Raw genomic sequence first — 10670 nt, forward strand, 5'->3', positions numbered from 1 at the left:
CAGTGTATACATGTCAATCCCAATCACCCAATTCATCACACCCACACCCCCACCAGCCCACCGCTTTCACCCCTTGGTGGCCATGTTTGTTCTCTACATCTATGTCTCAATTTCTGCCCTGCAAATGGGTTCATCTGTACCATTTTTCTAGGTTCCACATATATGTGTTAATATACGATATTTGTTGTTCTCTTTCTGACTTACTTCACTCCGTATGACAGTCTCTAGATCCATCCATGTCTCAACAAATAACCCAATTTCATTCATTTTATGGCTGAGTAATATTCCATTGGATATATGTACCACATCTTCTTTATCCATTCGTCTGTCAATGGGCATTTAGGTTGCTTCCATGACCTAGCTATTGTAAATAGTGCTGCAATGAACATTGTGGTGCATGTGTCTTTTTGAATTATGGTTTTCTCTGGGTATATGCACAGTAGTGGGATTGCTGGACCATATGGTAATTACATTTTTAGTTTTTTAAGGAACCTCAGTACTGTTTTCCATAGTGGTTGTATCAGTTTACACTCCCACCAACAGTGCAAGAGGGTTCCCTTTTCTCAACACCCTCTCCAGCATTTGTTGTTTGTAGATTTTCTGATGATGCCCATTCTAACTGGTGTGAGGTGATACCTTATTGTAGTTTTGATTTGCATTTCTCTAATAATTAGTGATGTTGAGCAGCTTTTCATGTGCTTCTTGGCCATCTGTATGTCTTCTTCGGAGAAATGTCTATTTAGGTCTTCTGCCCATTTTTGGATTGGGTTGTTTATTTTCTTAATATTGAGCTGCATGAGCTGTTTATATATTTTGGAGATTAATCATTTATCCGTTGATTTGTTTGCAAATATTTTCTCCCATTCTGAGGGTTGTCTTTTCATCTTGTTTATGGTTTCCTTTGCTGTGCAAAAGCTTTGAAGTTTCATTAGGTCCCATTTGTTTATTTTGTTTTTATTTCCATTACTCTAGGAGGTGGATCAAAAAAGATCTTGCTGTGACTTATGTCGAGTGTTCTTCCTATGTTTTCCTGTAAGAGTTTTATAGGGTCCAGTGATATATTTAGGACTCCATTTTGAATTTATTTTTGTGTATGATGTTAGGGAGTGTTCTAATTTTACTCTTTTACATATAGCTGTACAGTTTTCCCAGCACCACTTATTGAAGAGACTGTCTTTTCTCCAATGTATATCCTTGTCTCCTTTGTCATATATTAGTTGACCATAGGTGCGTTGGTTTACCTCTGGACTTTCTATCTTCTTTCATTGATCTATATTTCTGTTTTTGTGCCAATACCATAATGTCTTGATTACTGTAGCTTTGTAGTATAGTCTGAAGTCAAGGAGTCTGATTCGTTCAGCCCCATTTTTTTACCCTCAGGACTGCTTTGGCTATTCGGGGTCTTTTGTGTCTCCATACAAATTTTAATATATTTTGTTCTAGTTCCATAAAAAAATGCCATTGGTAATTTGATAGGGATTGCAATGAATGTGAAGATTGCTTTGGGTAGTATAGTTATTTTCACAATATTGATTCTTCCAATCCAAGAGCATGGTATATCTCTCCATCTGTTGGTATCATCTTTAATTTCTTTCATCAGTGTCATAGTTTTATGAATGCAGGTCTTTTGTCTCCCTAGGTAGGTTTATTCCTAGGTATTTTATTCTTTTTGTTGCAATGGTAAATGGGAGTGTTTCCTTAATTTCTCTTTCTGATATTTCAGTTAGTGTATAGGAATGCAAGAGATTTCTGTGAATTAATTTTGTATCCTGCAACTTTACCAAATTCATTGTTTAGCTCTAGTACTTTTATGGTGGCAACTTTAGGATTCTCTATGTATAGTTGCATGTCATCTACAAACATTGACAGTTTTACTTCTTCTTTTCCACTTTGTATTCCTTTGATTTCTTTTTCTCTGATTGCCATGGCTAGGACTTCCAAAACTATGTTGAATAATAGTGGTAAGAGTGGACATCCTTGTCTTGTTCCTGATCTTAGAGGAAATGCATTCAGTTTTTCACCATTGAGAATGATGTTTGCTGTGGGTGTTTCATATATGGCCTTTATTATGTTAAGTTAGGTTTCCTCTATGCCCACTTTCTGGAGAGTTTTTATCATAAATGTGTGTTGAATTGTGTTGAAAGCTCTTTCTGAATTTATTGAGATGATCATATGGCTTTTATTCTTCAATTTGTTACTAAGGTGTATCACATTGATTGATTTGTGAAAATTGAAGAATCCTTGCATTCCTGGGATAAATCTCACTTGATCATGGTGTATGATGCATTTAGTGTGTTGTTCGATTCTGTTTGCTACTATTTTGTTGAGGATATTTGCATTTATGTTCATCAGTGATATTGGAAAAACATTTCTTTTTTTGTAGTATCTTTGTCTAGTTTTGGTATCAGGGTGATGGTGGCCTCATAGAATGAGGTTGGGAGTGTTCCTTCCTCTGCAATTTTTTGGAAGAGTTTGAGAAGGATGGGTGTTAGCTCTTCTCTAAATGTTTGATATAATTCACCTCTGATGCCAGCAGGTCCTTGGCTTTTGTTTGTTGGAAGACATTTAATCACAGTTTCAATTTCACTACTTGTGATTGACCTGTTCATATTTTCTATTTCTCAATGGTTCAGTCTTCGAAGGTTATACCTTTTGAAGAATTTGTCTATTTCTTCTAGGTTGTCCATTTTATTGGAATAGAGTTGTTTGTACTAGTCTCTTAGGATGCTTTGTATTTCTGTGGTGTCTGTTGTAACTTCTTCTTTTTAATTTGTAATTTTATTGATTTGAGTCCTCTCCCTCTGTTTCTTGATGAGTCTGGCTAATGGTTTATCAATTTTGTTTATCTTATCAAAGAACCAGCTTTTAGTTTTATTGATCTTTGCTATTGTTTTCTTTGTTTCTATTTCATTTATTTCTGCTCTGATCTTTATGATTTCTTTCCTTCTGCTAACTTTGGGTTTTGTTTGTTCTTCTTTCTCTAGTTCCTTTAAGTGTAATGTTAAATTGTTTATTTGAGATTTCTCTTGTTTCTTGAGTTAGGCTTGTATAGCTATAAACTTCCCTCTTAAAACTGCTTTTGCTGCATCCCATAGGTTTTGGATTGTCATGTTTTCATTGTCATTTATCTCTAGGTATTTTTTTGTTTTGTTTTTGTTTTTTTTCGTTTTTTTACAGTACGCAGGCCTCTCACTGTTGTGACCTCTCCCATTGTGGAGCACAGGCTCCGGATGCACAGGCTCAGTGGCCATTGATCACGGGCCTAGCTGCTCCGCGGCATGTGGAATCCTCCCAGACCAGGGCACAAACCCGTGTCCCCTGCCTCGGCAGGTGGACTCTCAACCACTGCATCACCAGGGAAGCCCTCTAGGTATTTTTTGATTTCTTCAGTTATCTCTTGGTTATTTAGTAACGTACTGTTTAGCCTCCATGTGTTTGTTTTCTTTTATGGGTTTTCTTCCCTGTTATTGATTTCTAATCTAATAGCGTTGCTGTCAGAAAAGATGCTTGATATATTTCAATTTTCTTAAATTTACTGAGGCTTGATTTGTGACCCAAGATGTGATCTATCCTGGAGAACGTTCTGTGCACACTTGAGAAAGACGTGTAATCTGCTGTTTTTGGATGGAATGTCCTATACGTATCAATTAAATCTATCTGGTCTATTGTGTCATTTAAAGCTTGTGTTTCCTTATTTATTTTCATTTTGGATGATCTCTCCATTGGTGTAAGTGAGGTGTTAAAGTCCCCCCTATTATTTTGTTACTGTCAGTTTCCTCTTTTATAGCTGTTATCAGTTGCCTTATGTATTTAGGTGCTCCTACGTTGGGTGCATATATATTTATAATTGTTATATCTTCTTCTTGGATTCATCCCTTGATCATTATGTAGTGTCCTTCCTTGTCTCCTGTAACATTCTTTATTTTAAAGTCTATTTTATCTGATATTAGTATTGCTACTCCAGCTTTCTTTTGATTTCCATTTGCATGGAATATCTTTTTCCATCCCCTCACTTTCAGTCTGTATGTGTCCCTATGTCTGAAGTGGGTCTCTTGTAGACAGCATATATATGAGTCTTGTTTTTGTATCCATTCAGCAAGCCTGTGTCTTTTTGTTGGAGCATTTAATTCTTTCCCTTTTAAGGTAATTATCAATATGTATGTTCCTATGACCATTTTCTGAATTGTTTTGAGTTTGTTATTTAGGTCCTTTTCTACTTTCGCATTTCCCACTTAGAGAAGTTCTTTTAGCATTTGTTGTAGAGCTGGTTGTTGGTCCTGAATTCACTTAGCTTTTGCTTGTCTGTAAAGCTTTTGATTTCTCCATCGAATCTGAATGAGATCCTTGCTGGCTAGAGTTATCTTGGTTGCAGGTTCTTCCCTTTCATCATTTTAATTATATCATGCCACTCCCTTCTGGCTTGTAGAGTTTCTGCTGAGAAATCAGCTGTTAACCTTATGGGAGTTTCCTTGTATGTTATTTGTCATTTTTCCCTTGTTGCTTTCTATAATTTTTCTTTGTCTTTAATTTTTGCCAATTTGATTATTATGTGTCTCATCATGTTTCTCTTTGGGTTTATCCTGTATGGGGCTCTCTGCACTTCCTGGACTTGGATGGCTATTTCCTTTCCCATGTTAGGGAAGTGTTCAACTATAATCTCTTCAAATATTTTCTCAGGTTCTTTCTCTCTCACTTCTCCTTCTGGGACCCCTATAATGTGAATGTTGTTGCATTTAATATTGTCCCAGAGGTCTCTTAGGCTGTCTTCATTTCTTTTCATTCTTTTTTCTTTATTCTGTTATGCAGCAGTGATTTCCACCATTCTGTCTTCCAGGTCACCTATCCGTTCTTCTGCCTCAGTTATTCTGCTATTGATTCCTTCTAGTGTAGTTTTCATTTCAGTTTTTGTATTGTTCATCTTTCTTTGTTTGTTCTTTAATTCTTCTGGGTCTTAAACATTTCTTGCATCTTCTCGATCTTTGCCTCCATTCTTTTTCCTAGGTCCTGGATAACCTTCACTATCATTATTCTGAATTATTTTTCTGGAAGGTTGCCTATCTTCACTTCATTTAGTTGTTTTTCTGGGGTTTTATTTTGTTCCTTCATCTGGTTCATAGCCCTCTGCCTTTTCATCTTGTCTATCTTTCTGTGAATGTGGTTTTCTTTCCACAGGCTGCAGGATTGTAGTTCTTCTTGCTTCTGCTGTCTGCCCTCTGGTGGATGAAGCTATCTACGAGGCTTGTGCAAGTTTCCTGATGGGAGGGACTGGTGGTGGGTAGCGCTGACTGTTGCTCTGTTGGGCAGAACTCAGTAAAACTTTAATCTGCTTGACTGCTGATGGGTGGGGCTCGGTTCCCTCCCTGTTTGTTGTTTGGCCTGAGGCAACCCAACACTGTAGCCTACCTGGGCTCTTTGGTGGGGCTAATGGTGGACTCTGGGAGGGCTCAAATCAAGGAGTACTTCCCAGAACTTCTGCTGCCAGTGTCCCTGTCACCACAGTGAGCCACAGCAAAGCCCCACCTCTGCCGGATACCCTCCAACACTAGCAGGTAGGTCTCGTTCATTCACCCCTGGGGTCACTGCTCCTTCCCCTGGGTCCTGATGTGCACACTAATTTGTGTGTGCACTCCAAGAATGGAGTTTCTGTTTCCTCCAGTCCTTTTGAAGTCCTGCAATCAAATTCCACTATCCTTCAATATCTGATCCTCTAGGAATTCCTCCTCCCGTTGCTGGACCCGCAGGTTGGGAAACCTGATGTGAGGTTCAGAACCTTCACCCCAGTGGGTGGACTTCTGTGGTATAAGTGTTCTCCAGTCTGTGAGTCACCCACCCAGCAGTTATGGGATTTGATTTTACTGTGATTACACCCCTCCTACTGTCTCATTTTGGCTTCTCTTTTGTCTTTGGATGTGGAGTATCATTTTTGGTGAGTTCCAGTGTCTTCCTGTCAATCATTGTCCAGCAGCTGGCTGTGATTCTGGTATTCTCACAAGAGGGAGTGAGAGCACGTCCTTCTACTCTGCCATCTTGGTTCAGGGTCCCTTAGTTGTGCTCATTTTGATGGCTCCATAAAACTATATAAATGGCTTGATGGTTCTTTGTACAATTTAATATATATCTATCCAGAAAGTTTATCTAATTTATAGTATAAACCTCAACATAAGACTGTTTTCCTATAGCCTTACCACTCTTTTTATTTATATATATTGATTAACCTTTTAATTTTTTTCTTGAAGTGTAATTGATTTACCATGTTGTGCTAATCTCTGCTGTACAGCAACGTGACTCATTTATACACACATATACATATACAGTATTTTTAAAATATTCTTTTCCATTATGTTTTATCCCAGGAGATTGGATATATTTTCCTGTGCCATACAGCAGGACCTTGGTTTTTATCCATTCTGTATGTAATAGTTTGCATCTACCATCCCCAAATTTCCAATCCATCCCTCTCCCTCCCCCTTGCAGCCTTAGCAACCAGAAGTCTGATCTCTATGTCTGTAAGTCTGTTTCTGGTTTGTAGATTGATTCATTTGTGCCATATTTTAGATTCCACATATGCGATATCATATGATATTTGTCTTTCTCTTTCTGACTTACTTCACTTAGTATGATCATCTCTAAGTCCATCCATGTTGCTGCAAATAACATTATTTTGTGGCTGAGTAGTATTCCATTGTACATAGGTACCACATCTTCATTATCCATTTATCTGTTGATGGACATTTAGGTTGCTGACATGTCTTGGCTATTATAAATAGTGCTGCTATGAACATAGGGGTGTGTGTATCTATTTGAATTATAGTTTTTCCAGGTATATGCCCAGAGATGGGATTGTTGGATCATATGGTAATTCTATTTTTAGTCTTCTTAGGGCCCTCCATACTGTTTTCCATATTGGCTCTATCAATTTACATTCCCACCAACAGTGTAGAAGGGTTCCCTTTTCTCCACACCCTCTCCAGAATTTCTTATTTGTATACTTTTTAATGATGGCCATTCTGACTGGTGTGATGTGATACCTCATTGTAGTTTTGATTTACATTTCTCTAATAATTAGTGATATTGAGCATATTTTGATGTGTTTGTTGTCCATCTGGAAGTCTTCTTTGGAGAAATGTCTATTATGGCCTTCTGCCCATTTTTCATTTGGGTTATTTTTGTTGTTGTTGAGTTGTATGAGCTCTTTGTACATTTTGGAGATTAAGCCCTTGTCGGTCACCTCATTTTTGAATACTTTCTCCCATTCTGTAGGTTGTCTTTTCTTTTCTTTTTTTTAATAGTTTCCTTTGCTGTGCCAAAGCTTGTATGTTTGATTAGGCCTCATCTGTTTATTTTTGTTTTTATTTCTATTGCCTTGGGAGACTGACCTCAGAAAATATTTGTAAAGTTTTTGTCAGAGAATGCTTTGCCTATGGTCTCTTCTAGGAGTTTTATAGTGTCATGTCTTATGTTTAAGTCTTTAAGACATTTTGAGTTTATTTTTGTGCATGGCATGAGGGTACGTTCTAACTTCATTGATTTACATGTAGCTGTCAAATTTTCCCAGCACCACTTGCTGAAGAAACTGTCTTTTTTCCCATTTCATATTCTTGCCTCCTCTGTCAAAGATTAATTTACTGTAGGTGTGTGGGTTTATATCTGGACTCTCTATTCTGTTCCATTTATCCTTATGTCCATTTTTCTACTAATCCCACACTGTTTTGATTATTGTAGCTTTGTAGTACTGTCTGAAGTCTGAGAGAGTTGTGCCTCCTGATTTGTTTATGTTCCTCAAGATTCCTTTGTCAACTCTGGGCTTTTTTATGGTTCCAAATAAATTTTTGGGTTATTCGTTGTAGTTCTGTGAAAAATGTCATGGGTAATTTGATAAGGATCACATTAAATCTGTAGATTGCTTTGGGTAGTATTGCCATTTTAACAATTTAAATTCTTCCAATCTAAGAACATGGTATATCTTTCCATTTCTTTGAATCCTCTTTAATTTCCTTTTTAAATGTTTTATAGTTCTTAGTGTATAAATCTTTCATCACCTTGGTCAGGTTTATTACTAGGTTTTTTGGGGGCTTTTTTGGTCCACTTTTAAAAGGTCTTGCTTTTTTACATTCCCTTTCTGATATTTCATTGTTAGTGTAAAGAAATGCACCTGATTTCTGAATGTTACTCTTGTATCCTGCTACTTTGCTGAATTCATTTATTAGGTCTAGTAGTTTGTGTGTGGACTCCTTAGGGTTTTTTATATATAGTATAATTTCACCTGCATATAGTGACGATTTTCTCTCTTCCCTTCTAGTTTGGATACCTCTTATTTATTTCTCTTGTCTGATTGCTGTGACTAGGACTTCCAATACTATGTTGAATAGAAGAGGTGACAGTGGGCATCCTTGTGTTTTTCCAGATTTTAGCGGGGAGGCTTTCAGCCTTTCACCATTGAGTATTATAATGGCTGTGGGTTTGTCATAAATGGCTTTTATTATGATATGTTTCCTGTATACCCACTTTGGTAAGAGTTTTTATTATGAATGGATGTTGAATTTTGTCAAATTCTTTTTCTGTATCTATTGAGATGATTATGTGATTTTGACTTTTCTTTTGTTAATGTGGTGTATTACATTGATCCATTTGTGTATGTTGAACCATCCTTGTGAACTTGGGATGAATGCCACTTGGTCATGGAGTATATTTTTTATGTGTTGTTGGATTCAGTTTGCTAATAATTTGTTGAGAATTTCTACATCTATATTCATCAAAGATATTGGCCTGTAATTTTCGTTTTTGGCAGTATCTTTGTCTGGTTTTGGTATCAGGGTGATGGTACCTTTATAGAAGGTCTTTTGGAGTGTTCCCTCCTCTTCAATCTTTTGGAAGAGATTGAGAAGAATTGGTATAAGTTATTCTATGTATGTTTGGTAGAATTTCCCTGTGAAGCCATCTGGTCCTGGACTTTTGTTTGTAGGAAGTATTTTTTTTATTGCATATTCTATTTCATTTCTAGTGATTGGTCTGATGAAATTATCTATTTCTTCTTGATTCAATTTTGTTGGGCTGTATGTTTCTAGAAAGTTACCATTTCTTCCTTGTTGTCAGATTTGTTGCATATAATTATTCACAGTATTATATTATGTTTTTTTGTATTTCTCTGGTATCAGTTGAGATTTCTCGATTTTCTTTTCTAGTGTTGTTTATTTGGGTTCTCTCTCTTTCTTCTTGGTGAGCCTGGCCAGAGGCTTGTCAATTCTGTTTACCCTTTCAAAGAACAAGCTCTGGGTTTTACTAATTATTTTTCTATTTTTAAAATATTTATTTTATTTATTTCCTCCCTGATCTTTATTTTATCCTTCCTTCTGCTGACTTTAGGTTTTGTTTGTTATTCTTTTTCTAATTCTTTTAGGTGGTAGCTTAGGTTGTGTATTTGAGATTTTTCTTGTTCTTTGAGGAACACCTGTATCACTATGAAATTCTCTCTGAGAACTTCTATTGCTGCATCCCATAGACTTTGTATGGTTGTGTTTTCATTGTCATTTGTCTCTAGGTATTTTTTGATTTCCTTATTGATCCATTGGTTTTTTAGTAATATGTTGTTTAGTCTCCATACAATAGTTTATTTCTCATTTCTTTTCCTGTGGTTAATTTCTAGTTTCATGCTGTTGTGGTCAGAGGAGATGCTTGAAAAAACTTCTGTACTCTTAAATTTGTTGAGGTTAGTTTTGTGCCCTAGTATGTGTTCAATCTTAGAGAATGTTCCATGTGCACTTAAAAAGAATGTGTATTCTGGTTTTCTTTGCATGTAAGGTCTTGAAAATATCAATTAAGCCTAACTGTTCTATTGCATCATTTAGGATCTCTGTTGCCGTATTATCTTCTGTCTGGAGGATCTGTCCTTTGATGTGAGTGTGGTGTTAAAGTCACCTACTATATTGTATTCCCATCAGTTTTTCCCTTTATGTCTGTTAGTACTTGTTTCATGTATTTGGGTGCTTCTATATTAGGTGCATATATGTTGATGTGTGTAAAATTCTTTTCTTTTGTTGATCTTTTTATCATTATATAATGTCCTTCTTTATCTTTCTTTATGGGCTTTGTTTTAAAGTCTATTTTGTCTGATATGAGTATTGCAACTCCTACTTTCTTGTCATTTCTGTTTACATGAAATATCTTTTTCCATCTCCTCACTTTCAATCTATGTGTTTCCTTTGCCCTAAGGTGGGTCTCTTGTAAGCAACATATTGTAAGCTCTTTTTTTTTTATCCAGTCTGCCACTTTCTCTATGCCTTTTGACTGGAGCACTCAGTCCATTGACATTTAAGGTAATTATTGATATGTATGTACTTATTGTCATATTAAACCTTGGTTTTCAGTTGATTCTTTGTTTCCTCTTTGTGTGTGTGTGTGTGTGTGTGTGTGTGTGTGTGTGTGTGTGTGTGGTTTGATGAGTTCCTTTTATTTTATGCTTGTTTCTTCTTTTTTGTTTTTGTGAATCTACTGTATGTTTTTGATTTATTGTTGCCCTGTTCTTCAAGTTATGTTAACCCCTTCCTATATCTGCTTGCTTTAGACTGATAGTCATATAGGCTCAAACTCATTCATAAAAACAAACAACACAAAATAATCTGCATTTTCTTACTCTCCTTCCCCACATTTTATGATTTTGATGTCCTTTTTTA

Source organism: Delphinapterus leucas, chromosome X (genome assembly GCF_059928025.1).
Source record: "Delphinapterus leucas isolate spDelLeu-1000000601 "Yukka" chromosome X, BTC_Dleu_Yukka2, whole genome shotgun sequence".
Taxonomy (NCBI): Eukaryota; Metazoa; Chordata; class Mammalia; order Artiodactyla; family Monodontidae; genus Delphinapterus; species Delphinapterus leucas.